General features: G+C 40.8%; 1 long non-coding RNA gene across 4 annotated transcripts in view; it reads right to left on the bottom strand.

Moving 5' to 3' along the window:
* The window catches only part of LOC138112293 (uncharacterized), a 90,957-nt gene that overhangs the window by 1,977 nt on the left and 70,433 nt on the right, over window positions 1-18,547 (bottom strand). For 2 of the 4 annotated variants that reach the window (XR_011151661.1, XR_011151660.1), the window contains exons 3-5: window positions 15,511-15,603; window positions 12,676-12,860; window positions 11,786-11,953 (exon numbers count right to left, since the gene is read on the bottom strand). This is a non-coding gene — a long non-coding RNA (uncharacterized lncRNA). Of the gene's footprint in view, window positions 1-11,785; window positions 11,954-12,675; window positions 12,861-15,510; window positions 15,604-15,943; window positions 16,010-16,175; window positions 16,260-18,547 lie in introns of all 4 variants that reach the window. The other 2 variants (XR_011151663.1, XR_011151662.1) reach the window with 2 other exon arrangements.

Genomic DNA, 18,547 nt, shown 5'->3' on the forward strand with positions numbered 1-18,547 from the left:
GTTCCCAGGACAGTCCCAAGGACACTTATCTATGTGGAGTCCATGGATCATTGCTCGTCTTGGGGCTTTTGTCCCAGAAGAGCCCCCTTGGATGTGAGGAGCAGGAAGATCCTTTGAAAAGAGAGGAGCCAGGCCACTGAGACCTTTCTTCTGTCAATGCAATTGAGTTCCTGCCTTTTTTATTTTTAATGTATCTTCCAACCACTTCTTTTTTAAATTTGCACTTCCTCTAGTAATGATGTATCCCACTGAGGGGAAGAAAGGGAAAACTTACTGTTTACCTTGGAATCTTTGCTGAATTGATTAAAGGTATGATAAAATACTTTACCCAAGCACTTATTGCCATGATTTATTTAATATGGCTATATAAAAATAGACATTCCAACACCAAATTTTATGCAGAAGAGATAATTCAGAAGGCATATGTTTTGTTTATTAAAAAGATAATAAAATGAAGGCAACAAATCTTCATAATTCAAAGTATACTAATGGCCAGATTCTATGATCAATAGTGAGCTCTCTCTTCAATAGTGAGCTCCCTCTTCATTTTGGGTGCCAAAGAAATTATTGGTAGATAGGGTTACTACAGTGAATTCATATTGGACATTTCTTTCATCTCCATTACCAAGAACGATGTAAAAATGGAGTCATGAAAATTCCCTGCCTTAGAGAAAACTTAAAATGATGAAGGTAACACATTTTTGAGGAGTGTTGGCCCAAAAGGCCTGGGAGGACAAGGTTTAAACTGAAGAGGTGGAAGAAGGGTGGGAGGAGGGGTGTGGAATGATATTGTCAATTAAACCCTGGGTGAGGGAATGAAAAATGACATCACCTGCATATTTCTGACACCCACACCAACACACAGGGCTGATAAACACAGCAAATTTCAGCTTGGTGAAGTGGGACACTTAAGAGTAGATTTAAAGGGACAGTTTCTCAAATATGCTATTTTAGACAGGGGACAAAGAGAACAATAAAACATCTTGGCTGTGTTGTATGTTTGATGCTCATCCAAAATGATTTTGTCTGGTTCATGAAATAGTAAGCTTCTTGCCTTAGAGGTGATCATTCTTCCCATCCTTTGCTTATTCCTTTCTTTCCCTCCCACAATATCAAGCTCCTTAAAGAAAAAAAGAAACAACAAAACCCACCCCTTTGAATGAGTTACCTCATCTTCAGGAGGCTTTTATAAATGGAAGGATTAGAGGTACACAGAGAAATTAAGGCCAGGAAGGCCAGGAAGACAGGCATTTATTTTATCCCGTGTGTGCCATGTCGCATGTCAGATAAGCTCAAACTTGTGTTGTGCTCATGTTTCTCACTACAGACCAGTGATCTCCCTTGAGAAGGTGAGGATAAATCTCCCTTGGAAGTCCACAGGATTTTAGAAAGCAACTACTGAACCAACAAGCCAGGAGTTCATGGCTTGCCTTTGAGTCCTAACCAGCAGAAGCATTTAGGAACCTTGGACAATCTAAGCCTCTGATATGGGGGTTATCAACATCTGGCTTTTACTGAGTGTGCACAGACAGACCTTTGGGTACAGGAGATGGGCACAGGGCAGCAGCTCCATGCTGAAACCTTACAACTGAGGTAATGCTAACCTCAGACACCCATGAATTGTGACTGCAGTGATGAACAGCAAGACACCTGGGTGAGTGCCTGGATGGTTGAATCTTTTCCCAGCTCTGTGGTCACTGCCAGTGAGGAAAAGCAGAGAGCAGGGAGGGCCCAGTGCAATGCACAGGCTCTTGAAAATCTCAGTCCTCAGTTTTAGAGAGAAGGAAAAAAAATCTAATAATAATTACAGATAAAATGTAGTTTGTTCAGGAAACACTGGTTTCCAAAATTAGAATGGGCTCCTTCTACAGCAGTAAAAGCCCACTCCAGTAACAAAAATTTTAAAATTCCCTGTCTGTTGCTCAGAGTGGAGTCATGAGTCAAGCATGGTGTGAGCTTCTGCCCTGCACACCTCTCCAAGCCCCTGGCTCAGGAATCTCTCATGCAGCCTGGCTGGCTGGCAGCACCCCAAGGGCAGCCCCCTCCCCATGTGCCTCACACAGTCCTGCCCAAGGTCCCCCTCGTGCCCACCACACATGGCTGGGTTTCCCCAGGCAGGGCAGGGCTCACTGCTGCCCACTGTCCCCAGCCCCGTTGCTGATAAGATCGAACACAAAGGGCATTTTCAGCACCATATCCGTGGTTATAGCCAAAGAAAAGCAATTTTCCCTTCAGGAGGTGAGTCCTATGGGCTCCTTTGCACAGTAACCTCATTGAGCAGCTCCAGAAGCACAAGGTTACTGCACTTACTTAATATGCAACCCAGCACTGTGTATTTTCATACTTAATATGCAGATCTAATTGCTTGCCTGCATTTTGATTACCTTCTCTTCCTGGAATTTGCTCTTGTGTGGCTAATCCTAGTGAAGTTCAAAGCATGAACTCGGTGGCTTTTATTTTTTTATTTCTGCAGTTTGTGTCTGAGGCCAATGTCAAAACTCTTTGTAAGGAGCAGGACTTACGTTTTTTAGTTTAGAAAAGAAAAAATAAAGTCCCTTAGTAGTCAGTTGTCCTCTTTTTTTAACCTCAGGACCTTTATGTTACTGACCTGGAAGGTTACCCATTTGGTCTGGCCTTAATTAGCACTTCCACATTGTCTCCTGCCAGCAGCATCCCCAGTCCTGCCTACCTAATACCAGCTTCAAGAATGGCTCATATGTAATCCCTTTCAAGACAAGGGCTATTCTTCATTTCTGAGTGTAAATGCAAAGCAATTTGTCTAAGTACTTCTCTGTCTCAAACTGCTAAACCCAACCCACACAAATGCATTTCCCTGTAAGTGCCCCCACTTCCCACACTCTCCCTCACTTTTCACATCTTTTCCCATTATCCACCTCACCAGCAATAAAATGCAATAAATTTGTTTGCCTCTTTTGATGTGGTGAGTGTGTACTTTAAATGCCACCTTGTTTAGAGATTAAAAAAAACAGAAAAAGGAAAAATAGCCACAGAACAAACTAATCTCCCTTTCCAAATATAAAATAAAAGCTGTCTTATTTTTAGGCTTTGCAGCAGCTCATGTGTCATTTTCATCATTTCTTTCTCTCTCGATGACTGAGAAGCAGTGAGAGGAGGCGAGAAAAGACTTTTTTTTTTTTGTTCCCCCTGGAAAATACATATTCAGAGCTTTCCCTAACCTGATTTCCTTCTGTATTAAATCACCCATAGCCAAAGTTAAAATGAGCCTCAATAACCTGACGTATTTGTCAACTTTTTTGTAAAATGTGTATCAGTGATTAGACATTAATATAAGAGCATCAGCAACGTGAATCATGGAGGCTGCAATTTTTAATGTTGTAAATCATTAGATTTGCAGCACATGGCAGCAAGCTAAGGGAAGCAGGGCTTCCAGGGGTGGTTGAGAGCAGGCTGGGAAGTAGGGCAATTTCATCAGAAATGAACCATCCTTTTAGCCTGGGAGCAGAGGGAAGAAGTAGTGCAAGAATCAATTTTAGGCAATACTGGGCCCATTCAGTATCTTGCATGAGTCACACAGGACCTGACTCCTGCTCAGCTGGACCAACAATGAGTTGTTCCAGCAATTCCAGGGACAGCAGATCCAGCCATTAACTCTTTCAATTTCTTGGATCCCTCATGAATAATAAGAGGAGATTTTTTTCGTTTTAGTTTTTTTTCAATACCCTTCAACAGGGAGATACCAACACCAGATGAGCTTTGAGCTCCTGCCCTTGAGACTTAATTTCCCCAAAATGACAACTAATACCTTCACAGAGAGCATCATTTCTTGCAGGTATCAGCTCAGTGAACACAGGTGGTAACTCATTCTGATGTCTGTATGTCTCTTCACAGGAGATTTTGTTAGCCAGTGTACTATGCTAGTAGAAACATCTAGCTGGGCTGCACAATTACAAACACAACATTCTGTGCCTTAAATATTTGACTTTTAGCTTAAACTGCCGGGAGAAAAAGGTGAATGCTTAGTTCATACTACCACAACTGCTTTGCATCAAAAAGCCTTTTCGGTGTGTAAATACTGAATTTTTCTAAAGGTGTTGACTACCCTAGGAGAAGAAAGCATGAATACATCCAACAAACACCCTTGAAATCCATTCTTCTGTCCTCTCAGCTGTGGTGAAGAAGGTTATTTGGGGAATCTGCCAGCTGATGCACATTACAGTGATGTTATTTGCCTGTTGGGACCTTTGGCTGTTGATTACAAGTTCCAAGCTTAACGAGCGAGGGCAGCAGCAGAAGGCCTGGCTGTGCTGTGCTGTGCCCCGGGTTTGTCACTGTGCTCCTGAACAGCAGCTCGAGATCTGGCACCACAATCTGCTGTGAAGGGGTGGTACTGCTTTGCTCTGAGCTCTGTGTGCATCTCCCCCTTTTAGCCCTAGCATCGGGCCTATTTGCTTCCCTGGTAGTTAAGCTGAGTATTCGCTGACTAAACCATAACACCAGCTCCTGCTTCTGCCTTAGTCTTGCTCCCCAAAATGCAGCCTGAGCTGTCCCCAGGCTTCTTGCTTGAACCTTTGTCCCAGCTTGCCATCAGCCATGCACAGCCCCAGTCCCTCTGTGTTGGACACGCACCACCCTCTGTCACAGTCCTGCCTTAAAAATAGAACTTTTCCTGTTTCTCTCAAAGACTGCCAATGTCTCTAGTGGAGGAGCTGGAATAAATACTTCTTCTTTCAGCACACAGCTATCAATTAACACTGGTGCTTCATCTGAATGTTTTAAAGTCTGACAGATCTATTAATAGTAAAGAGTCAAGGCGCCTAATTTCTGGGTACTCTAAAATTCAATTTCAAGTCTGTTTGACTGTCCTGGATTTCTATTGAAAATTATTATGCATAAGTTTCTGCTAAGCTGTGTTTCTTTGTCTTGATGTTATCAAGTTTGGTGCTTATTTGTTCAATGGATAATCTGGATCCTGCAGCAGACTGTCCTCAGGACTGATGCAAGATCCAAAAGGATTGAGGAAAATGTCACTCTGCCAAACTAAAACCACCAAACCCCACAACAATCTCCTGAGATTAAAAAAAAGAGCAGAAGAGACAGTAAAAAGCCAGAAGTCTTGGAGGATCTTTTACAGGACTCCAGAACTGGACACTTAGGAGTCACAATTTTCCTTTAAGGACTGCAATTAACCTCCAATCTTGTCAGCTGTTGGTAAGGGTTTTACTCTATCCTGCTCATCAGCCACAGCTGGTTGAGGCCCTAAAGCACAGGGCAGCACAGAATCTACATTTAGCTGGTTTTAACTCACAGCAAGAGCATTAGGACAGGAGTAGGTGCCCTACAAGTCTTCATATAGTGGAGGAAGTAGTTTTCTGTCATTCAAGAAAAAGAGAATATGTGGCTAGATAAATGATGATGACTAATAACATGCCCAATAATAATAGTAAGCAGACTTCAGGTGCAATGTAACATTGTATTTTCCTTTAATATTCACCATTTACCTATCCTCTTGTAGACGGTCTCATCACAATTAGAAATTTCAGTTCTCGTTCATTAGCACTTAAAGCAGCATAATGTTAATGCTAATTGGACAGAGCAAACAGACATCCTGCTTTTAGAATGATAACTCCCTCTGTGTGCATTACCCTTCTTCTCATATGTATAGTATGGATCTTGTACACCGTGTCTTGTAAAAAAAGAAAGAGAAAAAAATAGAGAAAACACTATGTTTCTGAAAGCTAGAACAAAGATTTAACACAATATCTTAAAAAATACAGCATTAAAAGTGAGAAATGCTGAGAGTGAACAAATGATTTTGTTAATTTTTGCATCCATGCGTGATGGAATTCACTCGCTCATCACAGACTGGATTCGTTCCTCTGTTGTGCACTGCTCTGGACATAATGCCACAGAAACTGATAAAGATAAATGGTGATAAAGAAGCAGGAGCAAAGATAGAAAAACTATGAAGGATGAGGTTTTTATATCCAAAATAGGGACCTGACTTTTAAAGATAACTACACCAAATAAGATCAATAAAGGAGAAAATTAGACTTGAATTAGGTCCTGCAATGAATCTGTGGGACTTTGGTATTATTTAGCTAATTCTGTGCCAGCCTGAGGAAGCTGGAACAGGGGTTTGTGTGAACAAGGATCCCCAGGTCACACCAAGGGCACCAGCTGGATGAATTGCCCTGTTTCTTTAGCCACAAAACCAGTACACAGGAAAAAGTGCACATTGGGTCCTCTGGAAAAGCAGAAATCCAGATGAACCACAGGGACTGTGGGACCAGAACCAGCTGGAAGAAACGCTGAGTGTGGAATGATCTCCCTAAGGACAAGATCCTTGCAAGCCAACAACCAGGGCTGTGTCAGGACTAAGCCCAACTGCTTGTTCAAAGACTATGGATGAGTCCTTAGCTATAACTGTGAAAATACAAATTGCCCTGTTTTATTGTATAAACTCGGGTTTTTTTCTTTCAAATGTAACTCAGGAACTATACACCCCTGAAATAGATGGGTATGTTTCATTCATCCTGAAACTTCTCTACACTCAGCTCTCCCTTATAAATAATAGCTCGTTCCTCTGATCAAACAGTACCATTTGGAGCACATCCAGAACTGTGGAACAAAATCCACACCTCTTGGGCAGTAACTCATGCCTTGGGAAGCCTCCTATCCGTGCTAAGAAACCATTCAGAAGCATAGCTGTCTAAACAAACAGGCTAAATAGAATTTATTATTTTTTAGTATAGTTTAATGCTCTTGTATTTAGCCATTTTTCAAGTAAAATATCTCTCTCTACAATAATTAAGTAACAGTAATTCCAGGTGCATATGAGGGACAGTGCAAAGGTCAGTGTCCAAAATGATTTTGATTTAATATTAATGTAAAAGATATCATATATTTACTATAGAGAGTTTGAAAGAATAGCATAAATATAGGTGTCACGTATATTAAAAAGAAAAATAAAAGGAAGGAACACTAGGGAGAACTAGAATTCTAAGCTTGTTCAAAGATGATAGAATTTTGAAATTGGATAATTTTAAAGCTTTTCTCATTTTAAAGACAAAAACCCCATGATATAAATACCCTCCAGCAAAGGTGCTTGCTTAAATACTGAGTCTATATCATAATTTTCACAACCAAAAAAAAGAGTAACACAAGAGGCACTATTCTCCAGAAAAGACACTTCTGTGAATTTTATATATTCTCCACCCTGGACTTCCATTTCTGTCATTCAGTCCACATTCTTTTGATATGGAAGGATGGAAGGAAAAACAACATTTCTTAAAAATACTTTCTTTGATATGGTTTCAAATCAAATTTAATTTGGAGTTAGACAAGACTTTCAGTAAGAAGGTTCAAAAGCTGATATTAGTCACAAAATACCCCAGAGGCCTGCTGTATTTTTAGTATCTACAGAGGCCTCTCCAGGGCAGGAGCTCTTCATTCTTTCTCTCTCATTTTCCTGACCTCTTGATTGGGAGAGTATTTTCTACCCGTCAGGATGTTTTTAATGAGAAATATTAAAATCTTCATTACTGTGAGAAAAAGTGGGGGAGTTGGGAAAACACAGTGATTTTGTATTTAAAACTAAGTCTTTATAAAGACTCTGCTCTTCCAATTCATTAGACATCTCTATACACAAGACCTAAAAAATTATAATTACCCCTGACATGCAGTTTGAGTTGAAAATTTAAAAGATAAGCTTTACATTAAGACCACAGTACAGGAAAGGTTTAGTAATAAACAGAGAGTTTATAACAAAAAGTCTTTATAATAAAACTTATAGAAGAGATAAAACATTTCAGCAGAATTTTCAATAGTATTTTTTCACAAAGTTTTCTGTAAAGAACCTGCACCTAATTTTATCTCCAAAGACCAGGGGTGTTAACCACTGATTGAGTCCTTATGTCAATTATATCCAAATTTCCCAGATTGCCTAAAAATATCAGTCATTAAACTCAATGGCAACTAATCTAGTTACATCCACAGAAACAGGGTTTTCTATTTATTCCTTTTGCCTTTTTCATCTCCATTTTTATCCCTCTTAACCAGTTTGGGTCCAGAAAAGATGCTCTCTAAAAACTGTACATGCAATTTCTCAGCTCTAAACAGGAAAATATACTCACAGTACACATAACTGAATTTTTTTTCCCCCCACATGGAGAGCTTGGATCCCATTTGCAACACTTTGACTCCAAAACATTCCTACTTTTTCCTCCTGGGGGGCACTGACAAATAGACTTTGATGTTATTGCTCCACAGTGACTGAAGTGTGCAGTTCATTGACCTAAGTTCTGAGGGCAAGTTGCACACTGAGGCTCCTCACTTTCCATAAGGGTGAGACTATTTTTTTTTTTTTAAACCTGCCAAAATATTATTCCTATTTTTAATGACCTTATAATGGGTTCAGCATACTCTCTTTCCCATATTGAAGAGCAATGGCAAAATTACTCTACTGCTGCCCAGCATGTCTGATGCCAGAGCAGTTAAATTAACATTTTTTGAGAGTATTGAATACACCCATGGGCACAGTTGTACACATTCATACAATTTATTAACATAAATAAGAAAGAAATTATTCTAACACTTGAGCTGACCTATGATCAAACTATCTGCTGGCAAGTCCCACCATGTATCAAATAACTTGCTTTTACTCTTTAGCAAAAGTGATGCTTGACAGAGGTGCAGTTATAAAGCATTGGAAGAGGAGTAACCAAAAATTCTCTGGCTTTACAAGAAGTAAAAATTTTGCTATTTTACAAAAATAGATTTAAAAAAACATATACCCTGGGAGAAAAAATCCCAAATCACTATGATCTTGATATATGCCAGTTAAAACTCATCTCATTCTTTCCCTCATAAATCAAAACTGAATACAGAGATCCCAGGGATGAGGAGCAGGTGGTAAAACAGCATAAAAATCTCTTTTCTATACTTCCACAGAGAACCAAATTCATGTTGAAAAGAATGGGTCACTTTTACTGCTAGTTTAGCCACATGGCTCCCAGGTACCAATTTTGTGAAGTATTATCCATTTTTACTGTGGGTCATTTGTTTCCTCTGCAGATCTCCTCGAGACTTACGGAACCTACAGGCACGGATTATTCCAGTTATGCTTTTGAGCATATAAGGATGATCAGACAGGTTATCTTTCCTTTAATCTGCACAAGGCACAGCAGAGAATGCAGAAATTCTATCCTCTGTAACATAAAACAATTCTCCAATCCCAGCACCTGAAAGAGACATGGGCACTGATACTCTGTAAATTGTCCATGCCTCACATTCCTCTAGGCCAGCTGTAACTGCTAAAACCAAACCTACCAGGCAGGTAGCTCAGAAATAAATGTACACAGTTGGAGATTTGCTATAGAAAAGCCTATAGTTTGGCTTCACTTGAGAAATAAGAGCCTTGTCCTTGAACAGAAAATCTCTTTCCCTTATTAACCTCCAACTCTTCTCCACCTTCTGCCCCAATCACATAAAATCATTTGGTTTCCTTCATTTTTTAATATCTGCTCTAAATCTTGAGGCGCGTGTCCCAGGTCTCTGGCCCTAAGTACTTCATGTCAAAAACCTAATGATATCAAGACTAGCAAGTCATGTATCCCTGAGAGCCAAGAGATGGAACATGGATGTCACCAAGTCATGGGTGTCACTGAGACCCTGGACTAAGCAGCGACACAAGAGCCCTCGTGCCACTGCCACAGAAGGCCCCTGGGGACAATCCAAACCAGAAATCTCGGATGCATTAAGGCTTCTAGTTTTTCTACATCTCTACTTATGTATGTAAAGAGAGCTTGGGGTGGTTGCTGAAACATTTGCTGAGCTATTACCAAGACAAATTGCTGTGCAATCCTGGGACCAAAGGCAGGTCTGAGAGTTAAATTCTTCTTGGTCATGGAAGGTAATGTTCAATCCTCAGGCATGGGAAGGAAAAAATATCACGACAAAACACCCCAAGAGAGCAAAGCAAAGCAGTGCAAGGCTGAGCAAGCATTCTGTTTCCATGATCAGTGTGTTCAATCACACAGCACTGGAGAATTAAGTAGTATTCAGGAGGCTGAGTGCACTGAATAGAAATTCATATCAAGTTCATTCTACGGTATCAGACATGGTTTGTCACCACATAAGGAAATGTATTTGAGCTACATGAAGGCTGATGCCTTATGTTTTTTAATAAAGTGGAGGACAGATTACAAACCTTTGCCTTCAGCCCCAGCAGTAGATGGAAGCTATTTCCTCTGACATACAGAATAACTTGCCTTTTTTGAAGTTACAATAAGATAATGTAGAAAGCTTTGAATACCACATAATGTGAAGTGGGAAGGTGTTAAATTACAGCATCTGAAAGAAAATACTGTTGGATGTAAAAGAAGGTAGGGCACTAGAGCAAAATAGACCAGCAGAATAAAATCCAAAATGACCATGTGGTACCAGTCTAAAGGGAAGAGTAGACTGATGTTTGCTCCTTTAATTATAGTTTCTTGGAAAGTTCTAACATTTTAATACAGTGCTCCTCATTCTTATCTATGCTCTAGAAAATAAAAAAAAGCAAACCCTTCCAGAGCAGTTAAATCAAGACCTGCTTTCTCCTGGCCGTGCTCCTCAGCCACCAGGTCTCTTCCCCTCAGTGATGGCCCTGCCCAAGGCCAGGCTGGCCCAGGCACAGGATAGTGACATATCTCCCTCCTTTCTCAAGTGCAGTCAGCAGCCAGGAGGGATGCTGCAAGCGTTCAGCTGCACAGCATGGGCAGATTCCTTGAAAGAACCCACTCTGGAGCACCCCTCCATCTAAACAGTAGACATGGAAGACAGGCAAGGATAGGCATCAGGAACTCAGCTACTGGCCCAGTGAAGAGAGAGAAAAATGTTTAATTGTCTCCAGGAAGTTCAGAAGTTCACATCAGCACTGGGATAAAGGCAGGAAGGTTGTAGGTGTTACAGGAATTATGTGACATAGTTACTGACAAAAGTCTGCTAATCCCTTGGGGCACCAAGTATTTTGAGACCTTTAGTATGCTTTATATCCAGTCTGTCTAAAACTCACAAAGCCTAGAGGCACAGCTCCCTTCTAGGACATCTGTTTTGTTTTGGGGTTTTCCTTTTTTACTATTGCACATGCTTTAATTTAATTTCTTCACTTCAGCCTGTGTTGATGCTCTCTTTTTAAGAGAGCTTTTGAATACTGCAAAGAAAGACTTTGCAGAAGCAGCTTTCAGAAAGCTGTTTAAAGATCTGTATCTCAGTGGCCCTGACATCCTCCCACCACAAAGCTTTCCAAACACAAACGTGCATTTTTATGATGTCTCAGAAAAGGCATGTCAGCCTTCAGGGCTGGCTCCTCACAATGCTGAGGAGGCTGTATAGCAGATGTAGGGAACTAAATCAAGCCAGTTGATTCCTGTGCAGTGTCATGGCTGTAAAATCCTCCACGAGGAACAATGTGGAAAGCAGTTGTATTTGTGCATTCATCATACATGCCATGACAAATGACAGTTTTATGGTTAAATGCACTTGAATGGAAGGTTAAGGTTCATCTCTCTCCTCTGCCCTAGACTTCATATATCACCTCAGGTAGAGCTAGGAGTCAAATAGTACCTTAAACAGCAGATTTACTTTCCCCTGCCTTGTATTTTCAAGTGTGTAGTAGCAATTCTTCCCAAGCTTGTCTCTTTAGATTAGGCACATGTGCCTGGAGGTTTGCTTGGGGCTTGGAGCGAGGGCAAGCCTCAAGTCAGGCAGGGACCCTGGAAGCTGTAGTGAAAGCAAAACCAGCAGCACATAAAGCAGGCAATACCTGAGCTCAGGCCAGCTCCAGTGAAGACGGTGCCACGCTGTCCTTTTCTGGTGCTGAGCACTTCCCTGAGTCAGCTCTCAGCTGCAGAGAGCTCCTACAAGAAACCAGGCTCTGGTGCTTTTTCAGAGTTGTATCAGAACTAAGGTTGAATTAAGGCACTGACAGTTCCTGTGGGATTAGACACATAACAGACAGGTTTTATTTTCTTGCTTAAATATGTGAGTTTCAAAATACTCATAAATCTGGGAGGAGTAAGTACACATATTCTCTGTATGCAACGAGGAATGCAATGGCCAATAAGTTTGTTAAGGCTAAATAAACTGAAAAAAGAAAAAATAATTAAACCAGAATGCTTCTGTCATTCTTGAAGTAAACCCAAAGATGGGATTCTGAACTTTTATGAAAATCAGAAGGCAGTGAAAAGGTGGGGATTTTTGCCAGCTGACCGTTCAGCACTTTGGTGTCTCCTCTCCATCACCTTTGCATGCTATGAGCAAAAGTATTTCTTGGTTGCAGAGGTTCATCAGTTCAGTCGTGTTTATGTAGCCCTCAAGAAACCAAAGAACTGCATACTTTAAGTACATGCAGATTTCTGGAAACCATGACATTTCTTGGAGCTGCTCGTTTCTCTACGGCTAAAATAAATTCTGAATTTAATTGAGTGGGGTTTTTTCCAGCCACGGTGAAAGATAAGGGGGATGCTGGTTAATGGCTACACAGGGGCTGGGCTCCAATAGCATTGTGGGCATGGTGGAAGCTGTAGAATGCAGAGATATTGCACATGATTTGTAGGTTGTGAAAAGAGAGTTTTGTACATTTTGCTCTGTGTACTAAAAGAAAGGATTTATTTAATAGGCTGGTGGGGATACTTTAAATGGACAGCACTGTACCTTGAAAGTACTATCCTTGTCTACTTAAATAGATTGGAACTATGCTCTCTTCCTTGTAGCTCCCATCCCAGAGAGATGTTTTAGAGGCCTTGTGTGTTCATTCTGCAAGCACAACCGTCAGGCAGATTTTGCTGCTTTACTTCCAGCAGTTAACCAAATCCACATTTCTCCACTAGTAATAGCAGCTGCAGTTTGGCATATTGAATAGGAATCAGAGAGAGACAAAAATCACACTCAAGGAAAGCACAGCAGTGTCTTCAACTAACAGCACTTACCACAAGAATAATAATGGAAGATATGTTAAATGGAGGTATAATTCAAGCAAAATAAAAATGTGTTTGCTAGAAAAGATTGTAAGAAACAATCTGGGCATTGATTATCCATGTCATAAACAGCTTAGGGGAAGTTAGAGTCCTGAATCAGTATTTCCCATGCTTTTTTCTCTGATGAATTCCCTTAGTAGTGTAATAAAAAATTCCTGGGTAGCTCATACCCCTCCTCAGCATGTGTTTCCATTTTTTTGTTGGGTTTTTTTTGGTTCGGTTTGGTTTTTTGATTGGTTGGTTGGGTTTTTTGGGTTTGTTTTGTTTTGTTTTTTGGGGTGTTTGGTTGCTTGGTTAGTTGGTTTGGTTTTTTTGTGGGTTGTTTTTTTCCTTGCTTGATTGGTTTGAGGTTTTTCCTCCTTTAATTTTTTTTGTACTCTTTATATTTGTTTTTATCCTCTCTCATGCTTTCAGTCCTCTTTCTCCATCTCCTTCCTTGTACATTTATTTTCTTGTTGGCAGTTCTCTTAACTTCCTTTCCCAATGTATTTATTTTTCCAGGTATTTTCCCCTCTCCTGGTTTTTTTTTCAGACGTGCTGGAGATGTAGACAGTGCTGCTAAAGCTCAGGGCTGAGCTGCTCCTCTCTAGGAACAGGGTGAAAAAAGGCTGAAGAGAGCAGGAACAGCTGCCTGGAATCTGAGCCTGTCACCTGCTCCTTATCAGCTGTTCCTTCAGGAGAGTGCCCTGGGGTGAGGAGGAATGGAGAGTTCACTGGGAAGGGGGGAAGGATGTGCAAAGCCCTCACTGAGGCCCAGACCCAGATCCAAAAGCTTTTCAGACATTAATTGTGCCCTACCCAGGAGTGGTCTCCTGGTAAAAGGAGGCAGTAGTTGCCAGGTTTGGGAATTTGGAGCATTTGGAACATTTTCTCAGACATGCTGTTTTTCAGGCTAATTATTTCACATTTCTCATCCAAGATGAAGGTCATTTGATGCATTGAGCTATCATCCAGGGCCTTGGGGGCTTTGGGGGGACAACTGCACATTATGAACATCAGCTGTGTTTCTTCCCAATTATGCTAAGAGATGCTAAGCCCTAAGAGAGACCTAAAGAAACAAAACTTGCCAGATTGTAGGGGATTGTATCATTCAGAGGCTCTGACAAGCACCAGTTGGATCAGCCATCATGCAATGCAGCTCCCACGATCCAGGATTAATCAGCCAGAGCTCAGCCCCTAGAAAACCCCTTCAGAGCAGAAATTGTCAACCAGCTTCTCCTTCAGCCCTTCAGTTCATCAATACCTCAGGCTTTAAGAGTTATCCTGCTTTAATAAAAATGCAAAGCTTCTAATAGAAATCTCCACATGGAAATTCTTTGTGCTGATTCAATTTCCTAATCCAATAATTTTATAGAGTCTTGAGGAGAGCAGGTATCTCTTGATCAAAATCTTGGATTTTTTCAGAACGGGAAAGATGCAAAATGAAGGAAAACATTTGTGCATTGAGGCTAATAAAAGAGCCAAAAAAATTAATATTTCATTGGCCTTCGAGGCTTTTGGAAAAGCCATTCCTGTGGCCAGAGACAAGCAGTGCAAATGTGACAGTGTATTTACACAGGTTCTAGTGTTAGAAACCACCAGTGTGGCCCTCAGACCAGAAGATCTCTGTATCACCACCCACTGGCTGTTGGCACCTCTGTGGTGACAGGCTGTTACAGCAATGGATGAAGAAAAATACTCAGTTTTTTGGTGGTTTACTAATCTGCAGTGAAATGGTTAATTTTTGTGAGTTTCACTGCACATTCATTACAAGGCAATTTGACTGGAAATTTAATAGGATTATTTTTGACTGGCTGAGGTTAATGGCATTACCTGTTTGGCTTTTATGAAATCTCAGTAATTTAGCAATATTTATCTAAGTCACCATAAAAGTATAGAAATTGATAGTAAAATTAGAGACAGCTGGGAACAGGAGGAAATGAGACAAATTAAACCAAACCCATGCTCTTAGGAAAACACAAATGCCAAATTAAGTATGTTAGGATAACAGTTTAAATAATCCAATTTAACACTAATAAAGGTACTTTAGACCCAAGTTCTGCTTGATTTTATATATGAGTGTGCAGAGGAAAACATCAGTCGAGAGGCCCCACAGGGATACCAAGGGAATGGGCAGCTTGGACACCTGTAACTTTCCATACTCATTTCACATATTCCTAATAGTTTTTCACTAAACTACAAAGGCACAGGTTTTGTCCTAGAGAATTGCTAAGGGACAGCATTCATAATGAAAAAGTATATAGAGCAACAAATGGTTTTGGTGTTTCTTAAGGCTTTGATTATTGTAATATTTCTAATTGGTTTCTGGGTTACACAGAGACCTAGAGACTATTTAACCCAAAGGTTTTGCCCCTGTCTCATGGCTGCACCTCTCTTTGAAAGTGATGATTGAGAAAATTCTTTTTCTTGACAAAATCATTATTTAGATGGAGGTTCCAGCTAAAGTTTTTGCTTTTTATTTGTCCCTTCATTTTCTTCCGATATGGGCAAGCCAACTGAAGAGAATACTTACAGGTTTTACACAGTGGTGCCACTTGGTGAATTTTACTCAATGGCTGTTCAGACAATGTTCAACGCATATAAATCTTCCATTTCACAAGCAGAACTGAAAGAAAAGGAAATTTCTTTTCAAGAATTGAGAGCTTTGTTTCACAGTACAGTACACATGTACAGTATGTGGCCAGGAAACAAAAGTCAAAGAAATATAAAGAGAATTGTTACATGGCATACATCAAAAGATGTCAATAGCTGTTCCAAAAAGCAAAATAATTGAGTATGACTATCACCCACAAGGGATGATGACACTGTAACTTTCACATAAGATGCAATTCCCAAAGATCCTTGACTCTTCTTGTTGTTTTATTGTTAATGTTTTACTCCTTTTTCTGTATTTTCATGTAGCTATGACACTCTTCATCTCTTGCTGTTTATATCTAAAAGGGTACCTGAGATTTTGTACATGTAAAAGATCTGTTTGGATCCATGCTAGAAGAATACCCTCACAGGAAGGCCTGCAAGAAAAGGAAGCAAATAGAAAAGGTGCTTCATACAGAGGCCTGCAATGATTGTCAAGGTGTGAAACCACACCAATCTTCCCCTTTGTACAGGCAATTTCACAGATATCAGTAGAGCAGGCCACTCAAGTTATGTTCATGAAGAAGCTTTTCCTGTAAGCACCTTTGATTCAGAGCCTCGGGAGTCCAGGTCTCCTGTGGACTTCTGGTAGATTTACAACAGAGAAAAGTTGTATGTGTTGACTTGCTGCAGAAAAAAAACCCAAACAAACCCATGTACTTATATTGCTGCATAAACGTTAATAAAAATATGTTCAACTCAAGAGCTATGACACTTGGAGGATTCCCGGGGTGCAATAGCTCAAGGAAAAGAGTAGTGATAATTGTAGGGACATTTGCTGTTTCCTATCCCAAGATTGTACATCCAGGGCTCATTCTATGGCTGAACTCCTAGACACAAAGATGAACTTCCCTTATTTAGGCTAAATTGAAGAAAAATATTTTAAAATCAGGCTAAATTTAAGATTTAAAGAAAGGAATTTGTTCCTTGCAACTAGTTTTAAGAACTACTTTATCAAGAGATTTCATACACTTCATGATTTTGAAAAAAGAATAGCAATACAGTCCTGTGCCTGGACTTTTGCCTGTGAAGATATTGCCTATATATGCTGGCAAGTGCTCCAGAGCTGGGTCTATGGGACTTTCCTGGCTAGTGCCAAGCTGGAAGAGCATCTTTTCTTCTTCTCTTCCTGCTGGAATCTGAGCAGCGAGAAGAAGGAAGGGTAAGCCAGGGAAGTTCATTTCTTGAAGGAAGACACTCATTAAGTTCAAATGGGTCCTGGGAGACAAAAAACTGCTCCTTGACCAGACCAAGGGATGATGGAATGTACAGAGAGTGAAATGCAAAACCAGGAAAAGGAAACCTATATTTACATTCTAGTTCATACTGCCCTTGTGCCACTCCACACCCCTGTGTTTTGGTTTCCAGCAGCGAGCAGGACAGGCAAACCGGGCCCCTTTCAGAGAGAGTTAAACTGAAAGGTGTGCTCTGCTTGCTCCCTACAGGACCAGGCTAGAAGCTGCCCAAAGCAATATCTCCTAAAATGTGCACAGGGTGGATTTCAACCACCAGCTGCATGCCAACTCCTATCGTCTTCAGATCTTCTCCTTGCTAACATCAGCATAGTCCCAGAGACCAGGGCTTCTTGGGATAACAGGAATGGGAGGATACCCACAGCTGACAGTCTGGGACTTTGCTGACTAAGAAACCTGGAAAGGTAATGTCTGGTGAAGCATCAAAATAACAACACAAAGCCTTGCTCCCTCTTCAGCCAGTGGAAAAGAATAAAATGTAGTAGAGGAACTGGAGTGAAAGGAAAGAGCTGATGACCTGGCACAAAGGGGAAGAGGGAGAGGGAGGGGAAGGCTGAAACAAAAAAGAACTCAGACATCGTAGCTTGAAACTGTGCTTATGTTTTACACCATAGTGAGTGTTTTATCAAACATTTCCTTTGATGCCAAAGCAAAACATCATCTCTCTCCAAAAGCTCTTGCCCTATAATGGGGTCTGTTTAAAGTATTTTTGAAATAATGCTGAAAATGCTTGAGGTTACCCCATGACCAAATTACAGCTTAGGGAGTTAGACTCATGGTCTATTAGAATTCTGGTTAGCATGCACATTTTATCACAGATGTTTTAATAAAAGGGGTTTCCTTGTCATTATCTAATGACTTGTATTTTCAGTCATGATAGGTCCCGGGTTTGTGACGTGCTCCTGAGAGTTAAACAGAAAATAAATATTCCAGTTCTTACCAGCTGCCCTTCCAGTTTGAGGTGGAAGCAGTAAACAGTCTCATAGATGTATCTGATCTGATTTGCATTGCTGAGAAAGTAAATCTTACCAGAGAGAAATCTAAGCAAAAAAGTTATGCTACTTTCTTTTTTTCAGTCTGTGTTATTCCATGCTAGATGAGAATATACCGTGCCACATCTTCAATTTAACTGCATTCCTCAGTTTCTCTGCTCCCCAGTATTTTCATCCGAGGCCCTAAAAGGGGTTGCAGGTCTGCAGATGTTGGCTTGTCATGCCTGAATATTACTTGACTGAGCAATAGAACGATGGGATACTTCCCCCACGTCTCGGAATGAACAAGGAAACCAATTAGCTTACATGCATCAGCTGAGAAAAAATAAAGCAAGTTGGACAGCACCCAAGCAGAGATACTCAGGAGGAGGAGGTGCAGCACCAAGCACATCAGGAGGACAGCAGCATTTGGGAGGGTTAGTTCAACCAGGTGACAACTTAAAGGTTTCAGGAAACTGGATGGAGATAAACTGAGACTGAAGAGTAGATTCATCTGTCTTCAGCATCCAGTAATGTGTACCAGATGCTGGAGAGCTGCTTTGGTCACTGAGAAGCCTAACTCAGGCCATGACCTCCTGACAAGGCTCAGCCTGCCTGGCCCCAGTAGACTGTGGCTGATCCCAGACTGCAGAGCTACCCTGGTGCCGGGTAACTGAGGGCGGAGCAGCAG

The sequence above is a fragment of the Aphelocoma coerulescens genome, chromosome 6 (assembly GCF_041296385.1).
Source record: "Aphelocoma coerulescens isolate FSJ_1873_10779 chromosome 6, UR_Acoe_1.0, whole genome shotgun sequence".
NCBI classification, from domain to species: Eukaryota; Metazoa; Chordata; class Aves; order Passeriformes; family Corvidae; genus Aphelocoma; species Aphelocoma coerulescens.